The sequence below is a fragment of the Cricetulus griseus genome, chromosome 4 (assembly GCF_003668045.3).
Source record: "Cricetulus griseus strain 17A/GY chromosome 4, alternate assembly CriGri-PICRH-1.0, whole genome shotgun sequence".
Lineage (NCBI taxonomy): Eukaryota > Metazoa > Chordata > Mammalia > Rodentia > Cricetidae > Cricetulus > Cricetulus griseus.
In genome coordinates this window covers 223,445,483-223,464,356 of record NC_048597.1, presented here as the reverse complement: position 1 = coordinate 223,464,356, position 18,874 = coordinate 223,445,483, and positions in this window count along the sequence as shown.

The following is an 18,874-nucleotide window of genomic DNA, read 5'->3' as shown; positions in this document are numbered from 1 at the left end:
AACTAAATCTCAGCCCTCAGTCATCCAGGCAGATGCTCTACCAGTGACTTATATAGCATGCATTGTGTTAAAAATAGGAAATGTAAATTAAGAGGTTTTACAAGCCTTTTTTTTTCTTTTAAATCCTAGCACTCAAGAGGAAGAGGTAAGTAAATCTCTGTGAGTTCAAAACAAAAACAACAACCAAAAGTTTTCCCTTCTGGATTGTCTGTGTAGAACAATGGAAATGAAGATGAATGATAAAATTGGATTCAGATTTTGGATCTGTGGCATTGTCTCTTTCATAACTGTTAGGTTTGGAAATAAAAGTACAGTATGCCCAGTCAAAGTTTTACACCAGGCAATTAATAGTTTTTGTTTTATGTATTTTCCATGTGGTACTAAAGCAGAAAATGATTTGTTGTTCACATGAAGTTAGCATGTAGTTGAGAATCTTGGGTTTTCCTTGGTAACACTTCCAAATATAGATGTCAGAATCTTTCCAAGTCTTGGTATTTTTATGCATTAGTTTTTTTTAGTAGTGTTTATATTTGTCTGTTTTTATTTTGTTTTATGGTTCTGAGAGTCAAACCAAGGTACTTGGGCATCAAAGGACAGAACTTTTCCCTTTAGTTTTTGAAGACAAGGTCTTGCTATTTATCCCAGGCTGGCTTTGAACTCACAATCCTCCTGCTAACAGCTCTAGACTGCTGGGATTAAAGGCATGTGCTACCATGCCTGGCTTATACTCATTTTAGTTTCATAATTCTTCCTTCTGATAGAATTTTACAAGGTTACAAAAAGTTTGAGTCTCAAGAGAGTAGGCTCCAGTTGTTGGTGGCTGGTCATAAAAGATGGTTTTCTTGTTCATGATCCATCCAGGGAATCGGGTCTATATGGTGGTGCAGAGAAATGATTTGTTATGGTTTTTTGGCATTTTTAAAATGTATTCTTAGGATGGGGGGATAGCTAAGTCAAGGACATGATTACTTTGTAAGCAAGATATATATATATATATATATATATATATATATATATATATATATATATATATATATGTGAAATCTGTGTGTGGGGGCCATACACCTTCAATTCCAGTGTTAGAGAGGCAAAGAGGTGGACCCTGAGATTCACTAGACTACTGAGTTCCAAACCAATGAGTGACCCTGTTTCAAAGTATGAGAGAGAGAGACAGAGAGAGAGAGAGAGAGAGAGAGAGAGAGAGAGAGAGAGAGAGAGAGAGAGAGAGAATGACTCCTGGCCTTCATACACATGTACATCATATAAATATAAGCATACATGTGCACAAAATGCTCGAAGTAAAAAATAGTGAAACAGAGCCCTCCTATTAGTGAGGACTAGTGTGGTTAACACACTTGCTAGAGGATTTTCAGCTAACCACGATCCCAGAGAAGAAATGGCTCACAGGAGTCTCTTGTCACTCTCTGCCACATGCCATCATTTTAGCCCATCCATCCATCCATCCATCCATCCATCCATCCATCCATCATCCATCCATCCATCATCCATCCATCCCTTCTCTCATGCACACTCTCAGCTCTATTGTCCACACTGGAACTACAGTAGTGAAGAAGTTATTTAAATTATGTCCTTTGGAAAGTTTATTCCTCGTGGGGAGAGAAAGAAAACAAATAAATGAATGACAGAGAGTACAGATCAGAATCTGGGAAGAAATGTTGGTTCCCAGAACTAACATGGTGGCTCACAACCACTTATTAACTCCTGTTCCTGGAGGTCCAGTGCCCACTTCTGGCTTCAAGTGGCACTCCACACATGCATATAGACACAGACAAGTAGGCACGATGTTTTATTTTGTTTTGGGTTGTTGTTGTTGTTGTTGTTGTTGTTGTTGTTGTTGTTGTTGTTGTTTTTCCAGACAGGCAGGGTTTCTCTGTGTAATAGTCCTGGCTGTCCTGGAACTTGCATTGTAGACCAGGCTAGCCTTGTACTCACTGAGCTCCGCCTGCCTCTGCCTCCCAAGCACTGAGATTAACGGCATACACCACTGCCACCCAGCAAGCAGGCACACTTGTACACATATAAATAATTGAAGATAAAAACAGTGTGGACATCTTTGGTGACTTTTCAAGATGCAGAGATGAGTCAAGGATGATCAAGCCAGGTCTTGTGACTCCTGACTTGAATAAGCTCAAGCTAGGCCAGTATAAAGTGATAGGGAAACAGAGCCATAGACACAGAAAGGTTTCAGTAAATTAGAGAAGATAAACGGTTATTTCTTTAAAAGAAACCTGAGTTGATCACCAATCTTTTTCCACTCATTTCATAAATATTTCTTGTCTTTATTGATCTAAGAGTGACTGCTATTCTAGTTGTTTGTTTGTTTCAAGATAATTTTACAAAAAAAAAAAAGAAGAAGAAAAAGAAAAAGCCTGCCAACTGGTCATTTAAAAAGGTGTAACTCCAAGTCCATTATACAGATTGTTGAAAGCTTTTATTACAAAACCATCCCCTGCCATGGGGCAGACTAAATAGGAGCTATACTATAGGTTCTACTAATCCCAGACAGGGTGGGAGGAGGGTAAAGGACGGTGTGGATAAATGCACCCCTTACATTAGAATTCACTGGAACTGGAAAACACTCCAGAGAAATCATCAGGTGTAAACAGCGAAGGTGTGGACAAAGGGCTTTTTTACAGATCTGCTGTTTACCCAGAAGGCACCCCGTGGGTTACCCCCAAGGAGTTCACCTTCCTGGTTGGTTTACACAGGAAAAGAAAGGCCCCCTGACAAACATCACTGTGCAGTTTGTTCAGCTGTGAGATTTCCATTAAGCAAACAGAAGTCCTCTGGCATACATGGCATGTTTGCTCAGCTAGCATGCGGTGGCATCTTGTCAAGGCCCACCGTTGTCTGCAAAATCCTTCAAAGTCCTAAGTCCACAAGAGAGCAAACAGTTTGCCTAGTCATTACAGTCAGACTCGGTTTTCATAAAGCAGCTATGAATGTCACCAGTCACCAGTTGTATTGAATCTCAATGAAGCCACACGTAACATGGTGGTTAAATATTTCCCCTCAACTGCTTTCTCTCTGCCAAACTGTTGAAAATGATATGGGTGTATTGGGGTGTCTTTGAGAACACTGGGGTCTTAGGGAGGAATCAAAGGTCCCGGATGCCAGATGGCCACCAAAGCTGCCCTAGGCTTTCATTTTCTTGTCTCACAGATTTGAAGAATAAAATATTCAGACCAAAGATGGTACATTTTAGAGAGAAGTATGTTATGAATTTATAGGTGAGAATTAAGGAGGGGGCACTTGCATGCAAGTCCACAGATCATGTACAGCAGGGTGGGTCACAGAAAATAGGGTACCCCTGAGCTTTGCTGTCTTGGAGCTCATAAGGCTCTGCTGAATGGAGTAAGTGAGCTGGGGATGTGCTGGCCAGTCTAACCCCATTCTAGGTGTCAAGGTGCCTCATAGTTTCACTCACATCCTCTGGATGGTGTCTAGGAAAGGGGTACTCCAGGAAAAGAAGTAATGAAAAGTCACCCCCCCCTTTCTGGCATCCCCATGCTCTGACTATGGCAGAACTAGAAGATGTTTTGGCATAAATATTTTTGACTACAAAATTTAGTCTTTGACCCCAAAGACATTCCCAGCTTCTAGTGAAAAAAAAAAAAAAAAGACACTGGGCAGTTTTCCATTATGGAGAGAAATGGATTCCTGTGTCAAGGAGCTTTTCCCAGTGTGTAACCATACAGCATTCTCCTTCAAAGTTTGATGGAGCACACCGTAGGAGTGTATCTGTAACTAGTGATTATGTACGAGGCCTGCCTTTGAAGAACTGTTTATTTTGTCAATTGATTGGAGCAAGTGTCATGATGCTTGTTTCATTTCCTTGTGAGAAAACTAGTCATCAACATGGTTCTAGAATTTTCCTTAGACTTTTGATCTAGTGAGTAGAAGCTAAGCACAGCTGCTCATAGCTCTGGCTCCAGGGCTGGCAGGCTTCTTCCTCCTTGTCTTCATTTACATCTTCTGGGTTCCTTGGTTCTTCATATGAATAAGCCCAGAGCTGGGGTCTTAGTTTGCTTTTTGTTGCTGTGATTAACACCGTGAGCAAAAATCAAATTGAGGAGGAAAGCCAGGACAGGAACTCAAATTGGGAAACTGAATCTGGATCTGAAGCAGAGGCCACTGAGGGGAGCTGCTTACTGCCTTGCCCATGGCTTGCTCAGCCTGCTGTCTTACAGAACCCAAGATCACTTGTCCAGGGGTAGTACCACTCCCAGGAATCTGGGCCCTCCCGCATTTATCATCAGGCAAGGAAATGCCCCACACTTATGCCCACAGACCAATCTGATGGAAGCAATTCTTCTATTGAGGTTCCCTCTTCCTAAGTGACTGTAGTGTGTGTCAAACTGGAAATAACTAACCACAGGTGGGTATGGTGGCACATGCCTATAATCCTAACACCAGGGACGGGGCAAAGGGAGTAGGATTGTAAATTTAAGAACATCCTGGGCTACAGAGAAAGTTTGGGACCAGCCCAGACTACAGTGGGACCTTGTCTGGACACAATTGGGTGAATATGATCTACGTAGTAGCGGGAGCCCTGGATAACTGTCCCCAGGCAGTATCCCGGGCTTCCGAGTGTGCCCATTGCACCTGAACATGCCCTTTAAACAAGACCTGTACCTCACACTCAACTAGACGTGGTACTTTCTTATTCCAACAGCTGTCAACACACAGAGACCTTTGAAGACTTGAGTATTGAGCCTCCGAAGGGAAACAGGCCATGATATTTCTTAAGGGGTTCTACAGGTCTGAAGTTGAATCTTTTCATATTTGCCTCTCAAAGATAAATGCCCACCATTTTTTTCCACAAATACAATTGTATTCACAATTGCATGCACACCCAATCAGGGCAACAGGGAGAATGTGTCAATGTCCCTTTGCACTAATGTAATAGGTAAGTGGGGGTGGCAAGCAACCTACTGCTTGAATTAACTATTGAACTAACTAACTTGAACTAACTAGAGCTTCTTGTTGATGTCAACGTTTCAACTGAATGTTCAATGGCAAGTATATGCTTGTGAAATTATTGCTCCCCTGTCACGCCCTGCAATACCTTGCAATGGATTGTAGTTGTTGTTCCTAAGACAAATTACCTATTGGGAATCAATGCTGTGTCCAGTCACGTTGCTGATAACCAGTTGGATGAGACCAGATAAATCATTTTAATTGCTTCCATTCTGATTTGCCTTGCCAACTTTAGATCAGATAATCTTGATACAGCTTGTCCACATTTCAGTGGAGAACTGGACTTTTAGAAGCCACTGGAGTTGGCTAAAGTCTGAAAGGAAAAGGTGAATTCCCACCCAAGCTGTGCCCTCACCCTCTGCACCATTTTGTGAGTGGCATCCTCAGGACCCTTCACTGCACTTCAGGTGACTGTTTCTTCTTTTCCTGAGCAAGAAAGAGCTTCATAAAACCTCAGCAGCAACAGTCCGCACAGCCCCCACAATGAAGCATGTACCACAGAATGCACAGGACTGGTGGAAGCACTCTCAGGGATCTGAGGAATAACCCCAGGGCTAAAAGACCTGGGGTGGGTGGCCTGCAGCCATGGGCTTTCTGATAAGAGAAAAATATATAACAGAAATATATATATAACAGAACCCTGGCTCTTGAGAATCTAGGAAATTGCCACTGGCCTTTTTTGCAGTGTGAGTTTTCTTCTAGACTAACCTCTAGCAGACCTTGCAACTCTCAACCTGCAGGGTAATTGGGGCTCTTTGATTCTGATTCACGACTGAGATTTAGTATCAGTTTCCTGCCCCACCCCCACCCCCAAAATCAGTCTGTGCACAGGGCAGAGATCTGACAGAGAACGGGCTCGGGAGTGAGGGTTGTCATAGCTTTGAGGAACACTAGGATAATATCAGATGACTGTCAAGTGAGCTCATAACAAGAGGGAGGTGAAGTGTGTGGGTATGTATGTGTTCATGGGTATGTGGATGCGTGTGTGTGTGTGTGTGTGTGTGTGTGTGTGTGTGTGTGTGTGTGGTGTATAGTGTGTGTGTGTGTGTGCGTGCGTGCGTGCGTGCGTGCGTGCGTGCGTGCGTGCGTGTGTGTGTGTGTGTGTGTGTGTGTGTGTGTGTGTGCACCCGCGCGCCCGCGCACCTGTGCATTCCACAGAATGCATGTGGAGGTCAGAAGGCAACTTGTAAGCTGGGTTCTCACCTACTGTGTAAGTTTTGAGAGCAAACTTAGGTTGTTAGTCTTGGCAATAAGTGCCTTTACCCGCTGAGCCATCTTACCGGTCTTTTCTTAGTTTTTTTGTTTGTTGGCTGGTTTGGTTTGATTTTTGTTTGACAGCAATACAAAACTAACATAACACTGAAGTTCATCTAGATCTACAAGGTAACCTATTCTACAAACTGCCCACAATCAATACCGGGAGTAATTTACAGAGTGAGATGACTCAGCAGTCATCTTCAGCACCACATTTAGGGAGAGGTGGGTGTTCTGTTCGGAGCCTCGGAATTGATTCTGAGGTAACTCCTTAGCTTCTGCTTTGGATGTCTAAAGCGTGTTGGACAAGCCGCGTGGCGACTTAGCCACAGGCTGAAGTTTTCCACTGTTCCAGATGGCCAGTAAGGAACATGAGGCCAGTCTCTGGAAGGGATCGAGGGAGCATGGATGGTATTTCTCAGCAAAGAAAATGAGAGACGTTCTTTATGGCCTGTGCTTTCCTTCAGGTTCTAGGGGTTTCTGATTGTATTCATAACTAGTCTATGAAACCAAATAACGTGTTGGAAAAGCAATCTCACAGATTGTGGTTTTACTGAGACCAGAGCGTTGAGTGGGGGAGTAGAGGCACGGGCTTAGCCTGCCCTGCTGCACAGCTGCGTTCTCAGAGCAGGACTCTGAGGCTCCAGGCTGTAAAAGCCCCTGCTTGCACACTTGAGCCATTTCCCAGAGCGGAGATGGTGTGGTTAGAATGAGACAGAGCTCAGGTAGGCCTGCGTGTTTGCACACTTGGCTCCAGCTGGTGGCGCTGTTTGGGGAAGTTGTGGAGCCTCACTGGAGGAAGTGGGTTACTGGGGGCGGGCCTTGAGGTTTTATGAAAGCACTTCCTGTCCCAGTTCAGCCTCTGCTCCTCAACTGGGAACTGATGGGAGCGGTGGGTTAACTTGTGCTCCTGCCTCCATATCTTCCCCACTTGGAGGAGCCGCTTCCCTCCTTAAGTCACGAAGGAAAATAAGCGATTTCTCCTTTAAGCTGCTTTTTGTCCTGTTTTTTGACCACACTGAGAAAAGTAACTAATTCAGCAGAACCTAAAGAAAGGTCTCCTGCCAAGCCCGGCCCCGCATGAACGCGGCGCCAGCATTCCTGTGTGTGTGACTCTGGCCAGCATCTCATGAGTACTCCATCCAGACAGCCCTGCAGAAAGCCAAAGCAGAGCTGTCGTTTCTGAGAGCTATGCTGGCTGGCACGAGGACATCAGATACCTCCAGAGCAGGAGTCACAGAGTCAGGGTTCAGCCAGTTAGAAATAGTGGCGTCTAGGGATAGGAGGGGCCCGTGGCTTTGTTGTCTTCCCCTATTTAATTTCTCTGGAAAACGGTCGAGGTCAGCATATGTTTTGTATCACTTGTGTGGAATGCAGCAAGGGTGGGGGCACTTTAGTGTGAGCTTTGGGTAAAGGAATAAATTTTACTCTCTCTTTATGCTGTGGGCAATGTGTTAACATGCCGCTGGCTGAATTACCCTTGACTTAAAACACCTGAAGGCAATAAACCCAAGTTGTATCAGGTGACTCATGGGAAAGGCACGCTTCCCTCCTCTTGCATGGTCCATGAGTGTGCGTGCCAATCAGCATCACCTGGAGGCTGACTGAAAACAGACTGCTGTGTTTCTGACTTAGTGTATTTCTGGTCTGGAATGTGGCCTGGGAATTTGCATGGCAGAGGAGGTCCCAAGAGGATACTGAAGTTGCAGCTCTGGGGTCACCCTCTTAGAATCACCATCCTAAGGGGCTAGGGTTGCGGATCAACGGGGACAGTGTTCTCTAGCATCATGTAACCCTGCCGCAGTGGCGCATACCTACAGTTCTAGAGCTCAGAAGATGGAGGAGGTGGCAGCAAGAGGATCAAATTCAAAGTAATACTCTGCTGTATGGCAAGGTCAAGGCCAGCTTGACCTACATGAGACCCTGAATAATAAATAAATAATAAACAAAAAATTAATTACCCTAAATAGGACAATTAAGCTCTTTTAAATCAAAGATTACTCATGGGATTCTCTCCTCAGGGTCATTTCTGGGGACCCTACATGTCAGATGACAATTCATAATCTTAGCCCAACTTTTAAAAACCTTTTGAAGAGCCAATGGACTCCACGTGTGCCCTCCCTAAGCTGTACTGATACTCACAAGGCTGCTCCCCATCCCCTGTGATATAACTTCTTAGTGTCATGGCTCCCCTCATCTGCTGCTGCCCTTGCTTGAGCCCTGCACTGTGAATGCAGACCAGACATCGCCTCAGTGGTCTGTCACTGCGGATGCAAATCCTGGTCTTGTAGTATTCCTTTCTCTTCTTTTTATGGTTTGCTCCCTGCATTAGCAAAACTTCTCTTGGTTCCTCTAAAAACAAATAAAACCAAAACCCAAAAAACCAAACTCCACAGCTTGCAGTGGCCAGTGCCTGAAGAACACTGTATCCAGCAGTGCAAAATCTACAGAGAAGTGTGGGGCAGAGAGAAAGGCACAGACTCTGTAATTCACATGTGTGATGAAAGATGCTGACTGTAAACCTGGACGGAGTTTGGAATCACCTAGGAGACACACTTCCAGGCATGTCTATGCAGGAGTTCCCAAGCTGAGTAGGGAAGACCCACCATGAGTATGGGTGGTGCTATCCAATGGGTTGGGAGCTTGGACTGAATAAAAAGGAGAAACTGAGCTGAGCCATGTTTACCTTTCTCTGCTACCTGACTTGATGAAAAGTGGCCTGCTGCCTCAAGCTCCCATGGCCATACTTCCTTGTAAGGCAAAATAAACCCTCCCTTCCTTGAGTTTATTTTGTAAGAGCAAGAACAATAATTCAGGGGCTAGAGTTAACACTGCTCTTGCTGACGACCGAGTTCAGTTCAGTTCAGAGCCCTCATATCAGGCAGTTCACAGGCCCTGTATACAACCCTAGCTCTAGAGAGCCTGGCTTCTACAGGCACATCACGGATGTACACAAATGGACATTTACACATACACATATGCATAACTAAAAATAAGATCTATCTGTGGTGATGGTGCATACCTTGTAAATCCCATCACTTGAGAGACAGAGGTGGGCAGGTCTCTGTGAATGAGACCAGCCTGCTCTACATAGTGCCAGCCAGGCCAGCCAGGGCTGCATATGAAAGCCTATCTCTTTTAAGTAAGAAGGTAAATAAATGAATCAATAAATAAACAGGATCTTTAAAAAACAAGGACAGTAATGCATCGCATTTCTTCATTTAAGAATTATTTTAATATGGTAGGGAGTTGATGTGTAGAATCCTTCAGGTAAAAGCACATGGCACACAAGGCTGATGACCCGAGTTTGATCTCTGGATCCACAGAAAGATGGAAGGAGAGGGGTGACTCCATGAACTTGTCCTTTGACCTACACACACACACACACACACACACACACACACACACACACACCTTACATATACCTAACAAATAGTAATAACATTTTAAAAATTCATTTTATTTTTAATCATCTGCATACATGTATGAGGAGGGTACATGCATGTGTGTGTAGGTGCCTGTAGAAGCCAGAGAAGGCATCAGATCTCCTGGAGCTAGAGGTACAAGCAGTTGTGAGCTACCCAGTAGATATGGGTGCTGGGCACGCTCCCCTGGTCTACTGGAAGAGCAGCAAGAACTCTTCACTACTGAGTCATCTCACCAGATCAAAAAATGTTTTTCTTAAAGTGTGCGAAGCATGTGGTTTATAAAGTGATATGTCTTATTTGATTTTATTTATGCCTATACATGTAAATACAACATATTTGGGTTTCCTTTTCCCAAAATGTTCATAGTACTTAGGGTTAGGGTTGATTTTGTTCTCTTTATAACTTTTGAAATATATTTTTTAAATCCAATACTAACCTTGCATTACTTGTATAAGAGAAGTACATAGTTCCTCAGTTCCTTTTGCAATTTTTAAAGGTACTGTAGAACTAATAGCTTATCAGTTTTAAAAACTCATGGTGCCTGCTTTACTATTGTTTTTGAAATCATTCTTGAATGGAAGATAATAATACTTTTTTTTCAGTCAAAGGAAGAAAGGGAGGAACATGAGGTCAGACCTTGGCAACAGACTCATAGTCACATTGTGCATGATGCAGCTGTCAGCTTGTAAAAAAAAATGTAACACGAAAGTGGAAATCTACATTAAAAGTAAATGTAAATCATATACCAAGGTTGTTATTCAGATTGTGAAAAATATAGTTCCAAATCAGTATGTGTTAAATACTAAATTTCTCAGGCACTGTTCAAAAATCAACCCAATGCCAAGTATACAAAATGTAGAAGAAAAATAAAATATATTCGTTACCTTCTACCTGGATTCTTCATCTTCTGCTGTCTGGTGTTGCAAATATGTGTGACAAAGACTAATGATGAATAAGTTTTAGCCTCCATTGTAGTCAACAATGAAACTTTAAAATTTTTTCCAGTTATGCTTTATGATATTTTATTTTTATTGTGTGTATGTGACTGTGAATGAATAAAGCTACAACATGTGTGCAGGTATCTGAGGAGGACAGAAGAGAGCACCAGGTCCCCTGGAGGTGGAGTTACAGTTCCACCAAATGTGGGTGCTGGTATCCAGTCTCTGTTCACTACAAGAGCTTCTAGTGTTCTTAATCACTAAGCCCCTTTTCAGGCTGGTAAGCACCCATTTTACTTACTCTTATACAATAAGGCTTGCATTTGGATTTTTTAATTAATTAATTAATTAATTAATTAATTATACACCCCAGACACAGTTCCCCTCCCTCCTCTCCTCCAAGTCCCTCCCCACAAACCCCCTCTGTTCCCACCCCCTAATCCATACCTCCTCTGCTTCTGTTCAGGAAAGGGCAGGTCTCCCTTGGCTATCAACAAAGCATGGCATATCAAGTTGAAGTAAGACTAACACTTCCCTGTGTATTAAGACCAGTCATGTTTGGTCCTATCCTAGGTCTCTGGACCATCCAGTCTGTGGGTCCTGGTGCTGCAGACATGGGTTCCAGGGGTGAGCTTACTCTTGTGACAAGAGTTTTAGGTTAAACCAGTCATTGGTTGGCCACACCCTCAATATCTAGGTCACCCTTACCCCAGCATATCCCATAGGCAGGACAAACTGTAGTTTGAAGTTTATGTGGCTGGGTTGATGTCTCACTCACTCCATTTGAGGTCTTGCTTTGTTACAGAAGATGGCCAGTCCAGGCTACCTATCTACTGTTGCTAGGAGTCTTTTTTGTTTGTTCATTTGTTTTTCAAGACAGGGTTTCTCTGTGGCTTTGGAGGCTGTCCTAGAACTAGCTCTTGTAGACCAGGCTGGTCTCGAACTCACGGAGATCCTCCTGCCTCTGTCTCCCGAGTACTAGTATTAAAGGAGTGCGCCACCAACACCTGACGTTTCTAGGAGTCTTAGCTGGAGTCATCCTTGTAGCTTCTTGGCAGATTCCCTTGCACAAGGTTTTTTTTTTTTTTTTTTTTTTTTGCCTGATCCTGAAATGCCACCCCTTCCAGTAGTTTCTTTCAGTACTCTCCTCCATCTTTTCCCCCTCGACCCAATTGTTCTTGTTCCCATGACCACCAGCCCAAAGTCCACTCATGGAATCTATGACAGAGAGCTGGTTTCCAAAGTATTTAAGGAATTCAAGAAACTAGACAGCAAGAAGACAAGCAATCCAATTTTTAAAATGGGTTACATGTCTAAACAGAATTCTCAATAAAGGAATCTCAAATGGCCAAGCAACACTTAAGGAGATGTTCAACATCAGGGAAATACAAATCAAAAGGACTCTGAGATTCCATCTTACACCTCTCAGAATGGCTAAGATCAAAAAACACAAGTGACAGCTCATGCTGGAGAGGATTGCAGTAAGGGGAACACTCTTCCATTGCTGGTGGGAATACAAACTTGTACAGCCTTTTTGGAAATCAATATGGCGGTTTCACAGAAACCTGGGAATCAGTCAACCTCAAGACCCAACTTATACCATTCTTGGGCATATACCAAAGGATGCTCAATCACACCACAAGGACACTTGCTCAACTATATTGATAGCAGAATTATTTGTAATAATCAAGAACCTGGAAACAACCTAGATGCCCTTGAACCAAGGAATACATAAAGAAAATGTGGTACATTTATACCATGAAGTATTACTCAACTGTTAAAACAATTACATCATGAAATTTGAAGTCAAATGGATAGAACTAGCAAAAATTATCCAACCCAGGAAGACAAACATGGTATGTACTCACTCATAAGTGGATATTATCTGCTACAATCCACAGACCAAGGGAGACTAGGTAACAAGGAGGGCTCAAGGGGGATGTCCAGATCTCCCTAAGAAGGGGAAATGGATCATTTTTCTTGCCTGGATATGCTCCTGTCCTGCCCTTCAACTTTTATTCTTTGATGTGAGCAAACCCCATTGTCAGTCAGTAGCTGGGAGAGTGGAGGAAGAGAAGTGATGGCAGTGGGCCTGTCTGACTGTTTCAATTATTTATGTGTACACACTTGTTTCTGTGTGTGAGTATGTGCACATGAGCACAGGGCCTGTGGAAGTTAGAAAAGGACATAGGATTTCCTGGAACTGGGGTTACAGATGGTTGGGAGCCACCTCGTGGGTGCTGAGAATCAAACCTGGGCTCTCTGGAAGAAGAGCCAGTGCTCTTAACTGGAGCCATCTCTCCAGCCCATTTTACTTTTGAAACTCTTATTATGTCTGTTTTATATTGTTAAAAAGATGCTTCTTCAAAACAATGTAAACGCATCACAATCTCATCAACGTGAGAGAAGAGCAGAGAGAGAAGCCTGAAAGCCAATTATGATGGAGATGTCAGGTCCATCCAGGCAACGCCTACCTGCTCAATTCTAGGGAGAACATAAGTACTCTGACAAAGCACTGGATAACTTAGAATGAAACCCAACCCTTGCCCTATTAATTATCACCACTGTAGAAGTACTGATAATAATTGAGGTTTTTAAAGTTAAGTGGATTAATTCTGATAAGTACTTAGTCTTACATTAACTAGGACACTGAATTGGCATGAGATGTATAGGGTTTATTAAATAATTATGCCTGATTCCTTAACAACAGCACACAGCCTGTTATAGGTTTTGAATAATGTCGAGGTTTCTAGGCATAAGGGAGTATGCATGCCTGTTATCCATGCTCTCTGAAGGCTGGGACCAGGAGAATGATGATTGCATGTTGTGTATTTGAGGCCATCTGGCCAACACAGAGAGACCATACATTGATTGAGAAAGGGGACAGGGAGTTAAAGTTGGAGAATGGGAGGGGGAGGAAACAGAGAGAGGAGAGGAGAGGAGAAAAGGAAAAGACAAAAGAAAAGAGTAAAAAGGGAAGGGAGGAATGCCTCTGGCCTTACCTGCACTATATTTTTATCAGTGGCCTGTTTGATGTAAATTTATTGTCTTGTTTTGATTCCAATTTAAGACAGAAGAAAAAAAAACACTGTCCACTTGGTTTGTGTCAGTTCTGTTTGTGGTTGTATATAGAAAACATAATAAAAACTAAAAAAATAAATAAATAAATTAGATAAATTGAAAGTCACAAGTTGAATCCATGTTAGGTGCCAGGAACTGAACCCAGGCTTCTAAAATATTCTGCCAGGGACTTTTGCTCGAATTAAAATGTTTCACTGGCAGAGGGAAGTTTTGTAACTGGGTGAGGGTATGCTCAGTGCTTCCTAATATATATATAAGTAGGTGCCAGAATACCCTAAGATCTGGTGACTTTATCTAGGAATCACATTTCCTTGGTTTCCAGGTGTGAGCTGCTTCCTTCCTTAAAAAGGCTGATGTTTGTCACATCACAGTGACCTGATCTTCCATCTGGAAAATGGGACAGTCTGCAAAGAGAGGGCAGGCTTCACCTCACAGATTATTTTCTTGTTTGCTAATGCTACCAGGTGGAAGCTGGAAGGGCTGGCTTAACTGTGCATGAGTGGGTGCACAGGCCCCCTGACGTCTCAGGCTTTCCTGGGAATGCAAGTTGGAGAGAATCTGAGTGGCCTGTGTGAGCAGGACTTAGGCCAGATTGTGGCTGCTGCTGCTTTTACTGGCAAACAGTGGCCACGTGCCAATGCCTGCTCGACTCACATGGCTGCATGTGGTGATTCATTTCCTTTCATTTCCCAGCAGGCCCATTCAGCAGGCCTTGCATTGTACCGAGTCCCCCTTAACAACTGTGGGGGCATTTTAAAGGCTCTTGTTTTCAGAGCAGAACTGTTTGCAGGCAGGAGGAGCTGAGGAGGGCATGGTGATTTTATGGTCAGGCATTCATGGCTTGGTGTCATTGTCTGCCACCCTCTCCTGCTTTCTCTCAAGCCACCTCTGACATTAGCCTGGCATTCTAGCTATGTTGACAGTGTTCATGGTCCAGCAGGATCTTCACAGTGGCTACCACAGCTGTCCAAATAGTTGGAACTCACTTCTGTGTTCAGGAAATTCCTGCTATCTTCAGGGAGAGAAGAGGAAAGCAATAGATACTCTAGAGCTGGTGTTACAGGTTATTGCCAGCTGTCCCATATGGGTGCTGGGAATAGAGCTCTGAACTCTGGAAGAAATGGATGCTGGTAACCACTGAGCCATCTCTCATCAGTATCTCTTTCCAGAGAAACATATATCACTCAGTTGGTGAAGAACCTGAGTTTGATCCCTGGATTTCATGTACAAGGATGGGTTGCCCTTGTAGTCCTAGTGCTCAGGAAGCAGGCACAGGAGGAACCCCGGGGCTCTTGGCAGGTCAGACTAGTACAAACAGCAAGAACACAGCTCCCAGTGAGGAACCCTGTCTCAAAAAATAAAATGAAGAAGAATTGAAGAAGACATTTGATATTGACCACAGCTATCCCTCCTCACAAATTCATACAGGAATGCCTGCCTACACATAAACATCATAAAAACACACACAAAAGAAATGCATATTCCATGGCTTGAAAACAATATACATAAAATAGACAGATTTTTTCCTCTGGTTTTTTCCTCTGCTACTGTTGATGCATGATTTTGGACCATCACTCAGTATTATATATGCAAATGAATGACTCTAAATAGTCATGGCCTTTCAAATCCAAAATGGCATGTGTGCTGGCTAATTTTATGTCAACTCCACCCAAGCTGGAGTCATTTGAGAACACAGAAACCTAATCAAGAAAATGCCCCCATTAGATTGGCCTGTAGATAAGTCTATGGCATTTTCTTGATTGATGATTGATGCAAGAGAGCACAGCCTATTGTGGGAGGTGCTATCCCTGGTCTGGTGGTCCTGAGTTCTACAAGAAACTAGGCTGAGCAAGCCGTGAGCAAGCAAGCCAGTAAGCTGCACCCTTCCATGGCCTCTGCATCAGCTCCTGCCTCTAGGTTCCTTCTCTGCTTGAGTTCCTGTCCCGACTTCCCCCGGGAATGCATTGTAATCTGAGAGGTGAAATAAAACCTTTTCTTCCCAAGTTGTTTTTGTTCACGGAGTTTCATCACAGCCATGGAAAATCTAATTGAGACAGTGTATTTACAATTACATCCATCCTTTGTTTACAACAAATGGTGTGGTTAAAGTATGTATTATCTACTTATTATGTATGCATTTTATGTTGTAGTATTTTTACATCAAGAAAGGAAAGAAGATATGAAGAAAGCAGGAGGTGCTGAAAACATAAGCATTAACTGTTTGATCCATATGAGTTAATAGTAAATCAAATTGATGAGGGGAAAAAGGCAATCTAATTCTAGATTTAATTGCCCATTCAGTTTAGCCAAATACTAGTTGACCCCATGTGTAGAGACACAGAAGACCATCTGCCAGGAGGTCTGTTAGGCTCTCTGCTTGCCAGGATTGTATTCGCCAGAGGACAGAAAACCACACAAATCTAAATCAGGATGCTAGGGTCTGGTGTGTGTGAGGTTTTTTTTTTTTTTTTTTTTTTTTTTTTTTTTTTTTTTTTTCTGCTTGTGGCAAGAAATGAACAACACCCCTGCAAAAGAAATGGGTTAAACCAAATATGAGAAAAAGGCACAGCCACACAAGATGGCCATTAAAAATGACAGGGTGTAAAAAAAAAAATGTATTCAGTTAGAGAGCTGCTCAGCATACATTAGAGGGAAAATGAAAGCCAAAAGGAATATAGCTGATGGGATCTTATTTGCCTAGGATAACACATGATAGGGGATACACATAAATCCTACACACACACACACACACACACACACACACACACACACACACACACCTTTAGAGGCATACCTTTGGAAAGTTAGCCTTGTATGGTATAGTTTAGGATGATGTAATTTTATTCCTACCTATGTTCTTGGGACCATTACCATTTGTGAACATGTAAGCAATAAACAAGTAACTGAAAGCAAACCAATTACTCTGTCTTTAAGCTCTGAAGACAGACCTTTGGTTTTCTGAATTCAAAGTTTCACCCTCTGAGCTGATTAAAGCTTTTCTTGCAGGAGTGTGACCTGGCAGCCTAGGCACAAAAGTCTCTTACCTGGAGTGCTAGCCAAACAATTCATAACACTCACCCACATGCAACTCTTCTGACAGCCCGTGAACATTTGTTAAACACCAACATGCATCTTTGTTATATCACTTTATGTATCACGAATAACTACTACAGATTTTTGATACAGTAAGGATGATATATCAAAAATAATCATCAGAGAAGTGGAGCATGCCTGGCTTCGGACTAGGCAATAGGAGAGAGAGCGGGAGTTGCATTTCTTTTGTTTGTTTGTTTGTTGTTTGGAGACAGGGTTTCTCTGTGTAGCTTTAGAGCTTGTCCTAGAACTCAATTTGAAGACAAGGTTGGCCTCAAACTCACAGAGACTTGCCTGCCTCTGCCGGGATTAAAGGCTTGTGACACCACCACTAGCCCTGCATTTTTATAACCAGATCTCAGCAAGGGAGCTTAGAAGCAGTGATCTGGGCTTCCAAAGACACCGACTACATCCAGGATCTCCTCTGTCAAAATCCAGTGTGGGAATGTGTATATGTGGGGAGGGCCGCTGCACACATGCGTGCAGGTAGGTGCCCAAAGAGACCAAAAGAGGGTGTCATATCCCCTGGAGCTGGAATTACAAGTTGTGAGCCACCCTCTTGGGAGCTGGGAAACAAACTTGGGTCCTCTGGAAGAGCAGCAAGCACTCTTAACCATGAACTCTCTCTCTTCCCCCAGTTATTCATATTTTCATAGCCTATGGGGACAAAGAAAACCTAAAATTGCTAAATGCAAGCATCTAAACGAGAAAATGTGACTGCGCTCTTCTTCTTGATATTGTATTTCCACTCCTAGGGAACCTTCAGAAGAGGGATGTTCTAGAGATACTTTTTAAAACCACTTTGCTTTAATTTGGGTGTCAGTATCTTATGGTAGGATGGAAGTATACTTTTATTTATTATAAAAATGTAAGGTTCAGTTTTATTTTAAATTGTGTGTGTGTCTGTGTGTCTGTGTGTGTCTGTGTGTCTGTGTGTCTGTGTGTGTCTGTGTGTGTGTCTGTGTGTGTCTGTGTGTGTGAAGCAAGAAGAGGCCACTGGACCCCCAGAGCTGGAGTTACAGCTGGTTGTGAGCTGCTGTTCCTGAACCCCGGAACAGAACCCCGGGTTCCTCTGGATGGGTGGAGCATGCTCTGAACTGCTGAGCTGCGCTGCAGCCCAGTGTCAGTGTTGACCACTGAGCCACATGGCCCACTGCCTTACTTCCCTGCGTTAAGTCTGACACTACTGTTCTGGGGATTGCATAGGAACATTTTGCTGTGTCGGTTTGAATATGATGACTCATTCTGCGAAAACCAGTTTGACCCCTTTTTAAAAATCAAACCTGAAGCAACCCACAGGCAGATGTCATCCAGTCATTTCTCATACAATCCTATCAGTTTTCATTGCTGCTGACAATTTACCTTGTAGGTATGCAATGTTGGTTTCAAGAATGTGTAACTATTGTGAGATAAAATATCTCCATGATTGCTTATCTGCAAAGTAAGAATAGTTTTTTGATTTTGTCATGGAAAATTTCTCATAATTTTAAGAAAATAGGATAGCTTTCAGAAGGGCCAGGTGATAACAACAGCAAATTTAAATAACTGATAATGTGTTTAAAGGTAATTCTTGAGGAGCTGGGTTCAGTCCCCAGCAGCTCACCAAAAATGAAAAAAATACATCATCCTTTTAAGTTATATTTTTAGAAAAGACATTTTATAACAACAGCAATTTCTTGGAAATTAAAAGAATAATTAGGATGAAACTGTGACATTAATGGACTCTTACTAAAGTGAACTTGTATATTCTGAGAACTAAACAGAACTTATTTTTATTATACTTATAACATCTTCACAGAAACAGAATATTTCTTAACTAATATATAATTCATCTGTATAAACACTACTGCCTTTCCCATAATTCACCATTTAAAAAGAAAGTAATGTTTTATATAAGTGAATATAATTTGGGGGCTCTTCAGAAATGGAGTTAATAAAAGTGCTGTTTAGTATGAAATTTAAAAAAAAATACAACTCATGAACACACAGCCCTGGGAACATATCTTGAAGCACAAAATCCCTGTCACTCACCCCAAAGGAACATAAAAGACACTTAGCATAAAGAGACTCCTGACAGTA